The sequence below is a fragment of the Trichosurus vulpecula genome, chromosome 2, assembly GCF_011100635.1.
Source record: "Trichosurus vulpecula isolate mTriVul1 chromosome 2, mTriVul1.pri, whole genome shotgun sequence".
Lineage (NCBI taxonomy): Eukaryota > Metazoa > Chordata > Mammalia > Diprotodontia > Phalangeridae > Trichosurus > Trichosurus vulpecula.
In genome coordinates, this window is record NC_050574.1 from 76,816,563 (window position 1) to 76,836,199 (window position 19,637).

The 19,637-nt window shown below is 36.0% G+C and overlaps 1 protein-coding gene across 2 annotated transcripts in view; it reads right to left on the reverse strand.

Moving 5' to 3' along the window:
• THRAP3 (thyroid hormone receptor associated protein 3) overlaps window positions 1–19,637 on the reverse strand; it is a 76,315-nt gene that overhangs the window by 25,140 nt on the left and 31,538 nt on the right. The window contains exon 1 of one of the 2 annotated variants that reach the window (XM_036744307.1): window positions 15,407–15,623. The exons of the other annotated variant lie outside the window; for it this stretch is intronic. The gene's annotated coding sequence lies outside the window, so the exon portion shown is untranslated. Of the gene's footprint in view, window positions 1–15,406; window positions 15,624–19,637 lie in introns of those variants that run through there. 2 annotated transcript variants of the gene reach the window in all.

Here is a 19,637-nt window from a genome sequence, read left to right on the forward strand (position 1 = left end):
ATATTAAAAATTATAACCAGAACAAAATATCAAGAACATAAACGGGTCCTGATTATTTTGCAGGAATTCTGACAAGATATTTTTTAAAAAAAAAAACCTGGTTTTGTTTCATGTTATTGGGTGCATTCAGCATTAGGTCTACTAGCAACCAATTGTTCTGTTACAAAGCTGATTTGGACAAATTGCTAATGATTCTCGAGAATCAAATGTATGATTCCACTTTATGTGAGAGTCAGCAAATCATATAGGTTTGCTGTTTGTGTTTACCATTATAATTTTTTCTTTACATTTAAGACTGTTTGACAGAGCCATTTGAAAAAATGTTATATTTACATACCATATCATCTTCAATAAAAAGCAGGGAACACTGCGTGACTTAAGTGCTCCATTTAGAATTTTCTTTATGGTTAGCAGTAGAACAAATTAAGTACCATATATATATATATATATATAAATAAATATATATATATATATATATAAAAAATCACGTTTGAAAAACTGTTGGGAAAACTAAAAGCAGTCTGGCAGAAAATAGGTATAGACCAACATCTCACATCATACCAAGACAAGTTTCAAAGGGGTACGTGATAGATCATAAATAAAGGATAACCTCATCAACAAATCAGAGGAGCAAGGAAGAAATTACCTGTCAGATCTATGGACAAAGAGTTCATGACCAAATAAGACAGAGAAAAGATCACATAAAAGAAAATTCTGATTACCTAAAATTTAAAAAGTTTTCCCACAAACAAAATCAATGCAGTTAAAATTAGAAGAGACATATACCAGTAAACGGGGGGAAAATCTCTGAAGCAAGTTTCTCTGATAAAAGTCTCATTTCTAAAATATATTAGGGAAATGATGCAATCAATCAATCAACAGTGAATAAATATTTGTTAAGGGCCCATTATGTGCTAAACTTGTAAGAGCCATTCCCCAAATGATAAATGATCAAAGAATATGAACAGGCAATTTTCAAAGAAAGAAAACCAAGCTATTCATACCATATGAAAAAATACTCTAAATCATTATTGCAGAAATGCAAATTAAAACAACTCTGACATCTCACATCCATCAGATTTTACAATAAAGATCATAGAAAGAAAAAAAAGATCCATATGTAAAAAAATATTGATAGCAGCTCTTTTTGTGAGGGCAAAGACTTGGAACTGGAGAAGTGTCCATCAACTGGGGAATGGCTGAACAAGTTACAGTATTTGAATGTGATGGAATACTATTGTGCCATAATAAATGATAAATGTGATAGAGTAGATAGAGCTTTGGGTCTGGAGTCAGGAAGACTTCAGTTCAACTTTAACTCCAGCCTCAGACACTTATCAACTATGTGACCTTGGTAAATCACTGAACCACTGTTTGCCTTAGTTTCCTCAATTGTAAATGGGGATAACAATAGCACCTACTTCATAAGGTTGCTGTGAGACTCAAATGAGATATATCTGTAAAGCACTTAGTATTGTGTCTGTCACAGAGGTGCCACATAAAAGCTAGATATTATTAGTGAAACACGGGAATCAACTGATGAGGTGAAGTGAACAGAACTAGGAGAATAATATAGACAACAAAAACAATATAAACCCAAAGAACTTGGAAAGATTTAAGGATTCTGATCAAAACAATGACAAACTGTAATTCCAGAGGATCCATAATGAAACATGCTACCAACTGTCCTGAGAAAAAGATAGTGGACTCAAGAGTGCAGACAGATATTTTAGGGAGTGAGGAGTGGGTGGTTGGGAGGGTGGGGGAAGATGTTAGGCAAGAGGGAAAGAAGGTGGATTTTCATCTATAGAAGTGATATGGGGAAGAAACATATAATAATGATTGCTAGTAAAAGTGCTTCCATTTCCTTACTATCATCTCGACCTGCTCAATGAACTGCTCCTTTCATTTAACCCTCTGCCAGCATCCTGGCAAGGATAAAGCATTAAGTCTGGAGTGGAGAATGTTTTCAAACTCCACCTGTGTGGACATGGGAAAATAACTCAACCTTTCTGGGACTAAATCTTTGTACATATCAAATGAGGGGAGCAGCTAGGTGGCACAACGGATAAAGCACGGGCTCTGGAGTCTGGAGGACCTGAGTTCAAATCTGTCCTCAGACATTTGACACTTAACTAGCTGTGTGACCCAGGGCAAGTCACTTAATCCCGAACTGCCTCGCCAAAAAAACAAACAAACAAAAAAAAACCCACAACCTAAAAAATTCAGACTTCTTCTCTGACATGAAGGGAGTACCCAAAAATTTTATACTGATTTTCCAGATCTCAGGGGTGTCATGGCCCTAACCCCCATGATGTGGAAGAGATAACTATACTTAGAGAACCCTAGAGGTGTGACTGAAAAAATTAAACCTAACAATGAACAACTGCAGCAAAATTGCAGAGTATGAAAAAAAAACCACCATGCAATTCATCCCCATTTCTGTATATTACCAACAAAATACAGCTGGAAGTGGTAGAAACAGAAATTCCATTAACGACAGACAGTATAAAATTTTGGAAGTCTCACTGCCAAGACACACACATGAACTATATGAACAGTTACAAAACACTTCACACAAATAAAGACAGATCTAAATAAGTGGAGAAATAGTAATTGCTCATAATAAGCCAAGACAATAAAAATGACAATACAAACTAAATTAACTGAATAGTGCTATACTAATTGTACCAAAGAATTACTTTATAGAACTAATAAAAATACAACAAAATTCATCTGGAAGAACAAATCAAGAATATCAAGGGAATCAATGGGAGACAAACAGGAAGGAAGGGGACACAATACCAGATCTCAAATTATTTAGCAAAGTTGTAATGGTCAAAACAATGTGATACTGTGTAAGAAATAGAGAGGTTAGTCAGTGGAACAGATTAGTCACACAATATGCAGAAACAAATGACAGCAATCTTTCTTCTTGTTGTTCATTCATTTTTCAGTTATGGCTGACTGTTCATGATCCCATTTGGGATTTTCTTGGCAAAGATACTGGAGTGGTCTGCCAATTCCTTCTCCAGCTCATTTGACAGATAAGGAAACTGAGGCCAAAAAAGGTTAGATGACTTGCCCAGGGTCACACAGCTAGTAAGTGTCTAAGACCAGATTTAAACCCAAGAAGATAAGTCTTCCTGACTCCTGACAAGGCACTCTATCTACTGTGCCACTGCTCCAATGGTACCTTCAGACTTTAATACAGAAGAAATCACCTGTCAGACCAGGGACAGGGGAAGAGTTCATGACCAAACAAGAAATAGTGGGGTTCAAAGGAGATAACAGATAATTTAGATTATATAGAATCTAAAAGTTTTTGCGCAAACAAAATCAATGCAGCTAAAATTAGAAGAGAAGCAGAAAACTAGGGAAAAAAAATTTTAATAGACAATTGCCCTGATAAACATCTTATTTCTAATGTATACAAGGAACTGAGTTAAATTTACAAGAAAAAGAGCTGTTCCTCAATTGATAAATGATTAAAAGATATGAATATAGGCAGTTTTCTGAGGAAGAAATCCAGTCTGAAACCATTCCCTTCATTATTTCTTACAGAACAATAATATTCCAATGTAAAAAAATGCTCTGAATCACCAATAATGAGAGAAATGCCAATTAAAATAATTCTAAGGTACCACCTTATACCATCAGACTGACTAAGATGACAAAGAAAATAACAAATGCTGGAGGAGCTGTGGGAAAACAAGTATACTAATACACTGTTGGTGGAACTTGGAAGTAGTGTGGCCATTCTGGAAAGCAATTTGAAACTATGCCTCAAAATCTAGTAAACTGTACATACCCTTTGGCCCAGCAATACTGCTCTAAGTCTATACCCCAAAGAGATCAAAGAAAGAGAAAAAGGACTGATATTTACAAAAATATTTACAGCAGCTCTTTTTTGTGGAAGCAAAAAATGGAAAACAAAAGGATGCCCATCAACTGAGGAAGGGTTGAACTAACAAGTTAGTCAATGAGATGGAATATTATTGTTCTGCAAGAAATAATGAAGGGAATGATTTCAGAAAAATTTGGGAAGACTTGTATGAACCAATATAAAGTGAAGTGAGTAGAACTAGGAGAATAATTTATATAATGTCAGCAATACTCTAATGATAATTAACTTTTAAAGACTTAGAAACTCTGATCCAGAACAGTGACCAACCATAATTTCAAAGGTTTCATAATGAAACATGATATCCACCTCCAGATAAAGAACTGATACATCAAACAGAGACATATTTTCTTCTCTTTCTTTTTATTTTTGGACATGGTTAAAAAGGAAATTTGTTTTTCGTTACTATACATATTTGAAATGGGTTTTGTTTTTCTTACTTTCTCAGTGGTTGGGGGAGGAAAGAGGGAGAGAATTTGAAATTGAAAATAAAATTGAATTAAAAAACCAAAAGTTGGGGCAGCTAGGTGGCGCAGTCAGTAGAGCACCGGCCCTGGAGTCAGGAGGACCTGAGTTCAAATCCGGCCTCAAACACTTGACACATGTACTAGCTGTGTGACCTTGGGCAAGTCACTTAACCCCAACTGCCCTGCCCAAAAAGCAAAAAAACAAACAAAAAAAAAAACCCAAAAGTTATGCAGGGATCTGGAATACACAAAACTCACAATCAAAAACCTGATGAAGGAACAGTGAAGGTCTCCAGGCTAATCCCCACATGAAACTATAGAAGGTAAAGATGGAAGAAACTTTTAAATTTGCCAATGATATTTTATATACTATGCCACAAGGAAAAGACCAATGAATCTGAGAAAAGTGTGTGTTCTCAGTCTGCTATGCAGGTAAGCCACTTAACATCTTTGGGCCTCAATAGTTTTATTTGTAAATATGGAGGTTATACTAGAAAAGTTCTAAGATTTCTTACAGCTATAGAGTTGTAGATCTCCTATGGTTTTTTTTTTTTAATTTTTACTTTTCCTCTTTAAGCTGGTAGGTTGCTGGACCATCCCCTGACCAGTGGAAGGTTTTGTCTCATCTCTCATTATAGCTCAGCCCAGGAAGCTTGCTGGGCCAATCTTTAATTTTATCCAGAGTTAAATATTCAAATCCTTTTTGGGATTCCTGACTTTGCTAGTGGGACAGATCAGATCTTAAAAGGAGTAGTTAACAGCAACGTACTTAAGAAACATAGATTTAGAGCTCAAAGGAAATCCAGGAGGCATCTAGCCCAATCCCTTCATTTTACAGAGAAGTGGCAAAGTGAGGATTCAAAACCAGTTCCACTGATTCCAAACCCAATACTTGTTTCCTCTTTTCACTGTATCACATGACCTCTTACTTGCTTCTACACTCAGGTTCTCCACCATCAATTTCTGCAAGTGTTTTCTTCTGATTAAGTGAAAAGGTTGTTTACTTTACTATTTTTTAAAGAAAACTATTCCTGGGAATTGCATTATCCCATGTCAGATTCCCAAATAGGATACTTGGAGGCCTACTTTTTTTTTTTTAAATTAAAATTAACTACAAATAATTCTGTTTTCTAGACCTAGCTAATTCAATCAACTATTTGGAGAGCCCCTCAGCCATTTAAATTTCATTCATATGAATACACACATATACATACAAATACAGAAATATATGTGTATATACACGTACACACACATGCATATTACATACACATGCATATATATCTTTATCACTAGTGCCATTCCATTCTCTTCTTCAAATATATCATCTTTCCAAAATTGGCACAGTTTCTGAAAAACTGTTTTAGCATCTTTAACAACTATAGCTTTATACATAAAGATCAATTTCTTAGGCTTCAGTCTCTCCCTATTACTGGCTCCTTCCCTTCTGCCTACAAAAATGTTCTCCTCCATTTTAAAGCAAAACAAAATAACTCTCATTAGAAACCCAACATTGCTTTAAGTTTTCATTCTATATCTTCCTCCCTTTCACAGTCAAACTCCTGGGACAAAATTATTTACTCTCTTTGTCTCCACTTCTCTCAACCCTTTGTAATGAGGCTTCCAATAATATCGTTCAAATGAAACTACTCTATCCAAAGTTATAAAAGATTTTTAGTTGACAATCTAATGGTCTTTTCTCAATCCTCCTCCTCCTTGACCTTCTTAACCTGGGGCACATGAACTCTGTGTGTGTGTAAAATATTTTCATAACTGAGAGTAATTATTTTTCCTTGTAATCTTGTGTCTTTTATTTCATTCATTTAAAAAGCTTATTCTGAGAAAAACTCCATGGGCTTCAGATTGCCACATGCATCTATGACACACAAAAAAATTAAGAACACTTATTTTTAACCTATCTTCTACGTGACCTTGTTGACCACCCTCTCCATCTATATATTACATCGTCTACGGGTTTTCATTTCACTATTGTCTCCAGTTTGCCTCTTACCTGTCCAACTATTCTGTTTTAGTCTCCTTTGCTGGGTCATCAAACATATTCTCCCTAACTCTGGGTGTTCCCCAAGGCTCTGTCCTAAACCCTCTTCTCTGCCATCTACACTCTTTTGGTGAGTTTAATAATCACTTCTGATATAACTACTAGATTATTCACAGCCATATATTCAGCCCTATTCTCTTTCCTGTGCATCACCTGCTCCCTATTGGATATTTCAAAACGGATATCCTATAGGGAAGAGAAACCCTACATGTCCAAAATAGAGCACACGATGTTCTAGATGCCTGCTAATCAGAAGTGTCCCAGAGGACCAGTCCTGGACCCTTCTTCTTCTCCCTCCACAATACTTCTCTTTATTACCTCCTAAATTTCCATGGATTCAGTTACCTCTACGTTGATAATTCTCAAATCTATTCATCCAGCCCTTAACCTCTCTGTTGACCTTAAGTCTTGCATCTCCAACAGATTACTCGTTACTTCAATCTGAATGTCCCACAGACATCTTAAACTCAACTAGTCCAAAACTGAACCCTATACAAGCTCATAAGAGTTTTTGTTTGTTTGTTTTTTGCTACTTTGTGTATATTCTAAGACTCAGTTCTTTCTGAATATTACATCAGTGACATCCTCCAAACCCTGGCCAAATGACCCTAAGAAGAAGCCACTCTTAAGGTTGCAACAGAGAGCAAGTATTCAGCAGCAGGCTCAATGACAAAGCAACATCCTATCCAAAAAGGTCCAAACTCCTAAGTTTGGTATTCAAGACTTTATGATGCCATACCACATTTCCCAGTTTTACCCCTTACTAATCCCAATTCTCCTTATCTCCAATCCAACCTACTTTTCAAACAAAAAGGTTTCTGTGTTTCTAAAAGCTTTTCCCAGAAGAGTCTACACCAACCAAAACATGCCAACTGAGTAAATAAAATTTTTCAAAACAAACATGCAACATATCCTCAAAGTAATCAATTTCCAAGAAATCTGTAATGCAAATATCCTGATTCAATGCACAAAGCCTTGGTAAAAATATTAATTCTAATCCAATAAATTCTTACTTTATCTATGAAAAATCTAGAACTCAGAAAAAAAAGAATGAGACACACTGGGAGTCACCTTGAGAAAAATGGTATTTTAAGGTACGGGAAGAGTAAGGGAAAAAGAATAGAAAGGCCAAAGACAGAATCTTGGGGAATATCCAAGGGTCTAAGTACAAAAGAAGTTATGCCAATGATGACACATGCTACCCATCTCACAGAGAAGTGACAGACTCTTGATACAGAGTAAGATAAACTTGCTGGACAGGACCAATTAGTATTTTACTAACTATGAATATTTATTAGAAGTGTTTTGGTTTTCTTTTCTACCCAGTTGTGAGAGGGGAGAAAAAGTTGGTTTGGGATTCCCCCTGCTCCACAAAAAGGCCAGAAGGAATTACAACATAGTAGACAATTTTAAAAACAATATGGTGAAGTTATTAGTATTTTTTAAAAGCCAAGTTCTACATAAGAGATTTTCAGATTCATATCCAGTTCTCTATTCTGTAATATGCAAATCAATCAACAAGTATTTATTAAGTGGCTACTATGTGACAGATATTGTTTCAGGTGTAGGGGATACAATTATATACAAAGAATGAAATAATCCCTATTCACAACACACTTAGGTTTTAATGAAAAGTACAAATTAAAACACACACACACACAGAGTAGTTGAATACAAAGTAGTTTGAGAAGGATGGCACTGGCACTTGAGGGGAACAGGAAAGGCTTCAAGTAGAAGACAGTACCTAAGCTGCAGCTTAAAGGATGAGAGGGTCAGTTTGAGGCACACTGGGAATGCATTCCAGCCATGAGGGATGCCCAGTGCAAAGGCACAAAGACAGGAAATAGAGTAGGGAGAATTAAGTACACAGAAACTGCAAATTAGATTGGATTGCAGAGTGTGGGAGGAGCAGTAATGTCCAACAGGTAAAAGTTATGTTAGGAAAAGGCTGTACAGGGTCTTAAAAGCTAAACAAAGGAGTATATATGGTTTCTCCTAGAGGCAATAAGGAACTTATCCTTGGTTGAGAGAGGGAGTGACATGGTTAGATCTGTGCTTAAAGAAAATCATTACTAACTAAAGAAATGCAAATAAAAGCAATTCTGAAATTCCACATCACACTCATTAGAGTGACAAAAGAAAATAAATGTTGAGGGACTTGTGGGAAGAAGCATGCCAACGCACTATTGGTGGACTTATAAATGGATACAACCATTCTGTGAAGCAATTTGTAATTATAAACAAGAAGTTACTAAACAGTACATACTCTTTGACTCTGCTATCTCTGTTAAGGCTTATACCCAAAAAACATCAAAGAAACAGAAAACACCGTATTATACACAGATACACACACACTTATAAGCAGTTTTTTCCGTGATAGCTAAAAATAGAAAGGAAATTGAAGGGATGCCCATCAACTGAGGAGTGACTGAGTAAGTTGCAGTATAGGGATGTGACAGGATACTACTGTCCTGTAAAAAAATAAAATAAAAAAAGAAAAAACAGATGTGGAATTATGTGAGCTGAAACACAGTGAGCAGAATGAGAACATTTTATACTGTAACATCAATGTTATAAAAACTAAAGATTTTGAAGATTCATAATCTGACAAAGAATGAAACAAGAAGAACCAAGAGAATAATTTATAAAACATCAAAACTGAAAAAAGGCAAACAACTTTGACAGCTGTAAGAACTATGATCAATACAATGACCACTCATGACTTCAAATGACAGATCATGAAACATACTATTCACCTACTGTCAGAGAAGTGATACAGTGCAGAACGAAACAGACATATCTGTATATAATGAGGGAATTTCTCTCTCTTTTTTAAACGGGGTAAGAGGGAGAAAAACATATTTTTTTAATGGAGCACTGGGGGATGCTGCAGACGTTGAATGTTAGACATACTTTCAGATGAGGTCCCTATATTGCTAGTTTTACTTAAATGTTATAAGAGACCTCTCAAGGAGTGGAGTTAAGGTGTAAATACTTGTTGACTTGAACATGAACCGTATTTAAGTGAGGCAGGGTTGCGCAAATAATGTAAAAACAAAACACATCGATACAACTTTTTAAAAAAATTACTTTGATAGGAGTGTGCAGGATGGACTGGAATGGAATGAGACTGGAGGCAGATCAAATAGGAAGCTGTTGTAATAATCTAGGCAAGAGGTGATGAGAGAAGTGATGAGGGCCTAAATTAAAGTTGTATCTGCAGGCAGTGAATCAGTCAGATGCAAGAAATACTGTGAAGGTAGAAATGGCAGGCTGGATATGCAGGGATGAGGAAAAGAGTAGAGTCCAGAAAAATTATAAGATTATGAACTTGGAAGACTAGAAGAATAATGGTGCCTTTGACAGTAAATAGGGAAGTTTGGAAGATGGATGGCTTTCCAGGGAAAAAAATTTAGATGGTTTAAACATGCAAGTTTAAGGGATTCTCAGAACTAAAACTCAGCAGAGAATTATCATCTGCAGAGAGATGATAATTAAACCCTTAGAAGGTTACAAAGAGGGACAGGAGGATCCATGACAGAAGCTTGGAGAACACCCACAGTTAGTGGGCATGTTGGGTATGATAAGCCAGCAAAGGAGATTGAGGAGAGAAAACAGTAGTTGTCATGAAAACCCAGAGAACAGTATATTCAAGAAGAATAGTCAACAGTGTCAAATGCAACAGTATAATGAGGAGGAGGAAGACTGAAAAAAAAAAGACTATCAGAATGGACAAAAGAACTCTGAAGAGAGCAATTTTAAGTCAAGTGATAAAGGTCAGGAGATGCAAAGAATCAAGGGTCTAGATGTAGGAGGCTTGGCCTTAACAGGATGTCAGGCCTAGGAAGTACATTATCTAGTCAGATTACTATGTTTATAGCACTGTTTCTATTGAAGAAATTGCCTCCTATGAGGTCCTGTTATTTAATGTTATATTCTGGCAGAACCAAGTGACAATATTAGTGGGCAAGTCTGAATATGAATTCAAAGATCCCAAACTAGGTATCCTTTAGCTACAGAAGATCTTCTTAGAGAATATGGAATTTCTTAAGAAACCAAGGCAAAGTAACATGACTATAATAATAAAGCAAGGGTTCCTTGAAGAACTAAAACTCAAATATAGAGTTCTCCTATGTAGACTATTGAACAAGAAAATGCTGTTACTCTTGGCCCAAATAATTCACAAAAGCCAGACTTTTTTACTACTTGTAGTAGAGGGGGTCAAAAGGGAGAATGTGGCAGTGAGAAAGCAATCTAGACATCCAAGACCAAGGCTGTCATGAGGGTTATTTCCTGTGTGAAGTCACCTTGTGACCAGCTGTCCTGGTAACTTAGATATAAAAAGAATCAAAATACTTAGAATTTCTTTATAAATGTCACTGGCTCTATTTTTTGTTGATCAGTTTCCAGAATCTATACTAGCACAAGATGACAGCCACATCACCGGAGAAATTGGTATCACCTGCTTGCTTCACTTACCGTGAACATGTCTAGAAACAATAGACCTGTAATATGATACCATCAGGGAAAAAGTGTATCAAGAGTCTCAATAATAGCTGAAACCCAACTGTAACTCCCAACAATCTGAATTACTGAATATCGTTATACTGAGAATTTGTGCTGAAAATTAAGGTCTTAGAGAACGTTTAGGGAGAAAAAGAACTACCTGCTTATGACTAATATTCAGGTCATAATTTAAATATTAACCATTAACACCTCTACTCTACTGGAATACTAGAGGGTTCTAAGTGAAAGTTTAATAATTACCCAGACTTAATTTCAATTTCTGGATGTCTGTTGGTGACTTAAAAATGAGCCAAAACTTTTTGTTTTTAAAGAGTATTGCCACATGATTTTAAATTTTTTAATGATTTTTATTTTAATAGTATTGGTAACACAAACATACCAATTAAAAAACCTCCACAGCCATTGATGGCCTTTTCCACTTCTCATTCCCTTCATCCACAGTATTAAGAGGAAAAGGGGCCACAGACTGGCAGAATATGGCAAGATAAGAACTATTACACTGCCTTCTAAGAACAAACACTTCCAGGCTTCTAAAGCCAGGGCTTTTAAGCTGAGCCTGTGACTTCCATCAGTACAGGAAAACTCCTTGGATGAAAAAAGTCCCTCTACCAATGCAGGTTGGCACTCTTTCTGTACCTTACAGTCTTAGAGCACTGCCCAGAGTATTGAGAGACTAAGTGACTTGCTCAAGGTCACCAGTTTGTGTCAGATGGGACCCAGATCTTCTTGGTTCAAGGTTGGCTCTCTACTACACCAGGCACCTTGCCTTTCTCCTAGGCTGCCAAATGACAAATATCCACAACCATACTCACATCTCTTCTATCCCTACCCAAGCCATGGGCAGGGAAGCCACATCAACTATTAAGAAAAAGAAGGATACCAAATGACAAAATGAAATAAGAAAATATAGCAGAAATAACAGGTTTGCAATAATTAATAAAAAGAGAAAAATCCTTAATGAGCAAAGGAAAGCAAATGCCGTGGGCCGATACCAGCATACTAAATTATTCACATGTCCTCCCCACCACCAAGAAGCTCCTTAAGAAAGCACCTTTAATACAGGACTGGATTTTTGCTATTGTGAGCCTTTAGAAAGACAGTGGAAAGAAAGCAAATCCCTGGTGAAAGACTACACCTGTTTACTATATTTTTCTGACCCTAGAGATTTTCTCCTCCTGGGAATGGTAGGTAGGAGTGAAAGAGAATTAAGAGGAGCAATGGGATATTGTTGGACTTTGGATATTTTTGCCCAGGCAGTAGACTACAACAATAAAGCCATTCCCAGATCCCTGAAAGAACCAGATGAGAGAAGAGACATGTCCTTTTATTTATCCTGCTATTCAATAGCTCTCATCAATAATTCACAACAGATTAATCTGCAAACATAAACAACAAAACTGGCTTCTACTGAGTCCAACTTCTGTAACTCAATTCTTAAAATTTATAAAGAAGAAAACCAGTAGAAATTTGTGTATTAATTAGCACAGAGAACATGATTTGCCACCTCACCTCCCCCTTCCCCACCCCCAATAAAAACCTGATTTTTTGGGAACAATTAATTTCTCCCTCATTTGACAATCTGCAAAGTGCTTTATTAACAACAGGCTTATAAAGTGCAAAGTACAAGTATTAACACCCCCACTTTACAGAGAAGGAAAGGATAACTTGAAGAGCCAGTAAATATTAGGCTCAGAACTCAAACTTAGGACTTCTGACTCTAACTTCAGCGCTCATTCCACTGTGCCAGGACCTAGTAGATACTTCAATGTTTGTTGAATAAATACATTATGCATGCTAGGGTTTTCCATCAAAAATTTTTTAAAGTATGCTTTCTTTTAAAAGATCAAAATTATTCTAGATTATCTTAAGGTTTTCCAAACCTCTTAATGTGTGTTTTAAGTAAATAAACACTACTTAAGTACTCTGGAAATGGTTGTAATTCATTTAAACACTGATCAATATCCTCTAGATTTCCAATTTGGAAACAACTAACTGTCCCTGACCTTCAAAGATCTGTAGCACAGCAAAGCTATCTCAGAACCCCCTCTATAAAGAGTACTTAAAGGTAGTAAAGATAAAGCAAAACTATAATCCTCAAAACCCAGGGGAATTCCTTATAATATGCTTACAGCTTTCAAATTCTAAATCCTTTTCATACTTTAGCATAAAATATAAGTAAGCTTCCTGGGACAAGGCTCTAAGAAGGTCCTGCCTCATGCATAATTTTTCTCTAAAAAGGTTGTCACAGTAAAGTTCTGGAGGGAGCAATAAAATACTGTTAGCCATTTTCATAGCTAGCTCCTAAAAACATAATTTTTTCAATAAAATATTTCCAAAGAACTGACCAAAAACATCACCCTATTGTCTATCCCCTGCTAAACTTTCTATTTGATGTATCCTGCAGAAAAAAATCTACCAAGAGAATGAGCCCCCCCAAAATAAAAAATCACTCTACACTGTGCTGAAAGGCATTTCAAGCCAATTCCAAAGGACAATCTTAAACTGTATCCAAATTCTAGGACAGAGCAGTCCAAAATACCATGTCCAGTTTGGGCTATTTCATCAACTGCTTTCAGAAATGTCTTCTCACTGCTTCATGTGAAACAAGAAGTTATTAGAATAAATCTCAATATATTAAAATTACAATAGCATTTGATCAACAATATGGTATCTTCTCAACTCTTTAGCTATATGGAGTTCTATTTTTATTGTTAAAGTTGATATCACACTCCTATCTAATTTACAGAAGTTTGATAAAACATTTACCATTTCAACTTTTTAAAAAATAAATATCTGACAATGAAAAACAGAAACTTAACATTCTTTGTTTCTCACTTTTCTTGAAGTTTAAGAATAGAAAATCCCTAACCAATTTTTCCAAATAGGTGCCTGTTTAGACAATTAGCTGTCATTACCCTTTTATATATTTCATGAGTGAATGAACATATCTGATGAAATGACAGCCTTAAAGTGGTTCTTCAGGTCAGAATATGTCAAGGAGGCCAGAATGGTCATTAAAATCAATATCCAGGGGTTAATATGACCAGTCATGAGTTCATTTCAGAATAACTTAGAAAAAGATCATCCCCCCCGCCCCGTACTGCCTTCATCACAGACACCAACAGCTCGTGTTCTAGGATGGTATTTCTGGCAGGTTTTAACATTAAAGGAAAATTTATAATATAAGCTCTAACAAAGTAAGTATCCATATTAATGAAGAAGTAGTAATATATGGCATTAACCTAAATATAAATTATTTTAAATATTGGATTTCTCTAGGTATCTAGACCAACCATATTATTGAAAATAGCAGTCTAGTTCTATTCAGAGAGGTCCAAATCACTTCAATGACCCTAACAAGTTGAATACCCAGGGATTTTCTCACTAATGTCACTTGATTGGAAGATATCTGGATAGACAAATAAGGCAATTCTGGATTGTCTTTGTTCATATAGGTTAATACTATCTAGGCAAGGTTAATGTTATCCTGAATGCTTCTTCAAAACTCCAACTGCCCTGTTAAAGTCAGTTTTACTAACTATGCTGACATACACTTTAGACATTATAGCCCTTAGAAGAATCTCAAAGAAATCTGGTATATTTCTGATTGGATTCATCTCATAATTGTCACTTAACTTGAAAAGTCGTGCTTTGCACTATTCTGAGAAGTTGGAACTACAGCTATTTCTTGACCACTTAGCAGGTAGCAAATGCTATGTTAAGGAGGAAGACATACCAGAGCTGTCTCCCCCTCCATGATTCTAGGTAATGTAACCCTCAGCCCCACCCAAGAACTAAGAAATAGCAGATGTTGTCGTCTTCTTGTACTTGGCTACTGACAGCACTATTCTTTCTTCACCACAAAAATCAATGCCTAAGTAAGCCTTAGGATAAATTAGCTTTTTTCTCTGACCTTCCTTAGAGGTAGTCCCAGTTTATAGGCAAGGTTTTAAAAATAAGACACTAAGCAACTCATTACTGAGGCCACTTTTACACCCAGTTGATTGTGAACAATTCACCCAAACTAAATGATTATATAAACCCCACATTGTAAGCATGCCTCTTCTCTACTCAAGGCCTCAATTTTCTGTATTTGTAAAATGAGAGGGTTGGAATAATAGTCTCTAAGGACCCTTCCAAGCTTTGAGTTTCTATGATTGATGAAAGAATTTTAAGTTTCAAACAAAATTAGGGATATTCTTTATCACGATGCTAGTGAAACACTGAGAACTGCCTAAGAATAACTAATAGTTGATTGGAACTTTAGGCTTTATGGGAAATCTGTTTTCCCTTCCCATTAAAGTTCAAAGAAACTAAGTTCTCTGTTGCTGAAAATCACTCAAGGAGGAACAATTTAGGAGAGGAATGTCACACTTCAGCCACTTCATTTATGGACAAGAAAATTGTCCTGAAAATAAAAGTATTAATTGAACGGAACCAGAAACTACTTACCTTAAAACTTTATTTTTCACTTGCATCTGGGGCAACTCACCTACAGGAAAACTACACAACACCACATTCATCTGAGAAAGAAAAGCTTTGAGAAGAGACAGAGTTCAGCTAAACTCCAGAAATTTTGCCACAGAGAAGGCCTCAGAGCACACTGAACTGAAAGCTAAGGACCGCTTCTTTCCAGCAGAGAGCCTGCAAGAGGTCACATTTCCTTCCTGCTTTCAACTAGTGAACTGCTTTCTTGATCTGATGACAGGGCAAACTCCACCCCTTCTATTTTCTACTTTTTAAAGGGACATGCCCAAATAAACTCTCTCGAAATCAGAAAAAGTGTTACAAACTTAGTGAACCTCTGTTCTCTATTAATCAACAAAATTAAAGGAGGTCGTTTTGATTTTTGCAATGGAGGCCAAAGATTATTCAAAAAAAAAAAATTAAAGGAGATGGCAGCTCCAAGGCTTCCTGTATTTTCTTAAGACTTATTTTCATTTCCATACCAGAAACAGATACTTTACAACTATGACATTTGTACTGGCACAATACTCATTGCTTTTCATATTTAAGATTTAGTTGGTCTATCACCTAATTTCTCTAGGCCTCAAATTAAAAATGTGGTTGGTAAACTAGATAACCTCTAATATTCCAGCTCTAAATATGATCTTATACTATAAATCCCATGATAAACTTTTTAAATGAATAATTACAGTGCCTGATAGACAGTAGGAATTTGATAAATGCCTGCTGACTCCCCACTATCCCGCTGGTGTTCATAACTGGTTTTTTTGGTTTGTTTTTTGGCAAGACAATCAGGGTTAAGTGACTTGCCCAGAGTCATACAACTAGTAAGTGTCAAATGTCTGAAGCTGGATTTGAACTCATGTCCTTCTGGTCCAGGGCCAGTGCTCAATCCACTGCGCCACTTAGCTACCCCATAAGTTCTTGAAAGCAGGCTGGCTATTGCCCATCCATTTATAGCAGATTCTAAAATGACAACATAAATGTAAATAAAGATGGCTATGAAATTCTGTATGTTCATAGAAATTGATCAGCATCAATACTAGTCTACAAATGCTATTAAAACAAAGAAGCATGGTCTCCAAGGGCTAGTTCTCAAAAGAAGCCATCACAGACTACTAACATACTTATAAATGATAGCTCCATTTCACTAATAAGTGAAATGCAAATCAAAACAACTCTGAGGTTTCACTTTACACTCTGTAAGTTGGCAAAGATGACAAAGGATGGAAATAGTTCTTGGAGGGAAAGATGGGTACACTTAACACACTGTTGGCAGAGCTGTGAACTGGTTCAACCCTTCTGGAAAGCAATCTGAAATTATGCTTTAAAAATCCCATCACACCAAAATAATTAGAGCAGCACTTTTTGTGGTAGCAAAAAAACTGGAAACAAAGTATGTGTTCACTGATTCAGGAATAAAGATATTTTGGCACATAAAATGAGCAGAATATTATTGTGCCAAAAGAAAGAATGAATACGAAAAAATTTTAAAAGCATGGGGAGCCATACAAAATGATGCAAAACAAGCAGAACTAGGAAAACAATAATCAGACAATGACTATAATAAGTGGAGAGAATAATAAAATTCAGAAATTGAAAGCTATATAAAGAACATGCTTGGCCCAAAGAAGAGATGAGAAAATGTGCCTCCTTTCCTTCCTTCCCAGAGGTAGATGGAGAACTTGGGATACGCTGGTGTGCTGGCTAATTTTGCTAACCTGCATTTTTTCTTTCTTGTTTTGTTCTTTGTTACAACCAATAGTTCACCCCATAAGGGGTGAGAGGATATATTTGAAAATGAAAACAACATAAAAAAGTCATCAATTTAAAAAATAGTAAAAAGGCCCTGGATGTAATGATACAGTTTTTAAACAAAGGTGGCTAGGTTAATGTTAAGTTTCCTTTCTTCTAGGCTCTAACAGAAATTATTTAGGTCTTCTTAGTGACTCCTCTTAAGTGAAAGACAAATTGATAAAATGAAATTTGCACGTTTATAAAATTTTTATTTTACTGCAGTAGTTAGCAGAAGTTTTCTTCAGGCTAAAAAAAAAATATGTAAAGCAAAGTGTTTTCACTACTAACCAATACCAGAAAAGTGTCAGAATTTATTATTCTAGCATTGTCAATATCTAACTTCTAATCCTAGCTGACAAGAAATGGATTAGTCTATATAAACTAGAACTTATATTGTTTGTATAAACTAGACATACACAGCTCTGAAGGAAAGGAGCCTAGTCAGGAGATCAATGCAATAATTAATAGTCCAGGGCTAAGGCAATGTGGACCAGGGAAAATGATGATGCTAGAGAAAAAGACAAGGATCAGAAGCTGGAAGAAGGAAGAATAGGTGCAGCTTAGTGACTAACTGGATCTGGGTTATATGAAAAGAGGAATCAATGACACTTTCAAGTTTTTGAAACTATGAGAATGATTTAGATAAGCCAATATTTTTAAAAGTGATTTTTAAATAAATTGGTTAATTTTAAAGCTGGAACTGAGCTTCTAGTTCAATCTGACAAACAGTATGCTATAGTGAAAAAGAACATTACATTTGGAATCATAGAGATTCAAAACCTAGATCTGCTACCCAGTGTAACTTTATACAAGTTGCTTCTGGCCTTTCTGGGTGTGGGCTTCTGTTTCTTCATCTATAAAATGAGGGGTTTGGATTTTGTGATGTCTAATCTCTGAAACTAACTTTCTACTACTAAATCTATGACCTATGGCTTCCTCATCTTAAAGAGTAAAGAAATTAAGTTTCAGAAAAGTGAAGGGACTTGGCAAACACTGCAAAGCTAGTTAACAAAAGACTGGGTCTCCAAATAATTATCCCTGTCTTCTTTCCACTGCAATAGGAGTTCTTAACCTTTTTCATGTGCTAGTCTCCTCAAACTAATGCTTTTATAGATGCAGAAAAATAAAAACATAGGATTATAAAGGAATACAATTATCAAAATATTAAAAAAACAAATTCACAGATCCCAGGGTTAAGAACCCCTACATTATAAAGACATTGTCCCTCAGAGGAGACTACAAGGCTGGCCACAGATCTGAACAGCTTCTTCTCTGCTCAATTGAAGTATTTTATGCTATTGTTTCTTAAATGGATTGGGCCCCAGCAAGTTTTTTGTTTTGTTTTGTTTTTTAAACAGGGCCAGGTCAGTCCCTGTCAATCCAGCTTTATCTCTGATCCTAGAGCAATCTTCACTCACTGGTTCCACAGGTCCATAACACAGAGTATTCCTGAGTTTTTGGATCAAAGGAGTTTCAACAGGGAGTATGCATACCTGTGATTCATCTACGTGTGTATAATCTATATCCAGATATGTCCATACTGTACAGTCTGAACAATCTTACTAAGCTTATGTTATGGTGAAATGGACTAAGGAAGAAGTAATATAACAAAGAAAATAAAAGACAAAAAGGTTGTGATCTCAAAAGTCACAGTCATTGGGAGAGAAACTACTAAACTCCTGGTTGTTAGTAGGAAAAGGTACCAGTGGCAAAAAGCTAAGGAGTCTTCTGTGTAAGGGATAGATGCCATGAACCTTTTTTTTTCATTGCAATAGCCCCTATTAGTGTGTAAGTTTTGCGTTGAGAGCATACCCAATAGGTGTCTTAAATCCAGCTTAATCCAAGCAATTACAGATCAATGCTTTTTATTACCTTCAAAAGAGTGAACACCACATTGAGAAAAAAAAAATGTCAAGATTATCCCCAGAAGCTCATCCCCTGGCATCCCTCTGGGAAGGCCAAATGCAGCAATTTCAGGGTTTTTTCAACTTATAGAAGAATACACAATAGCATGAGAATGTTTTCTTTTCATTTTCAGAAGCAAATCTTTATCCACAATCATCACCTATTCTGAATTTAAACACAGACATTGCCTAAGAAAACAGTTCCCCTCCACCTCCACTTTTTTTTTTAAAACAAACTTTGAGGCCTTCTACCTACTATCATTATGGACAATGATAATAATAAATGCTAGCTAATTAGTGGGCTCAACATTATTTGCAGGCTCCAAAGACCAGCATTACTAGTTAAGCACACAGCCTCTCCCCTCTGCCCCCCATATGATGCTTAGATATCCTTAGATATTTACTGATTGTCTTGTGTGACTTTAACAGAACCTTGCATCTAAATCATTCATAATTAATTACTCTGGTTATCTGGAAAACAATATCGATTTTCAAAGCAGACACTGAAGACATAC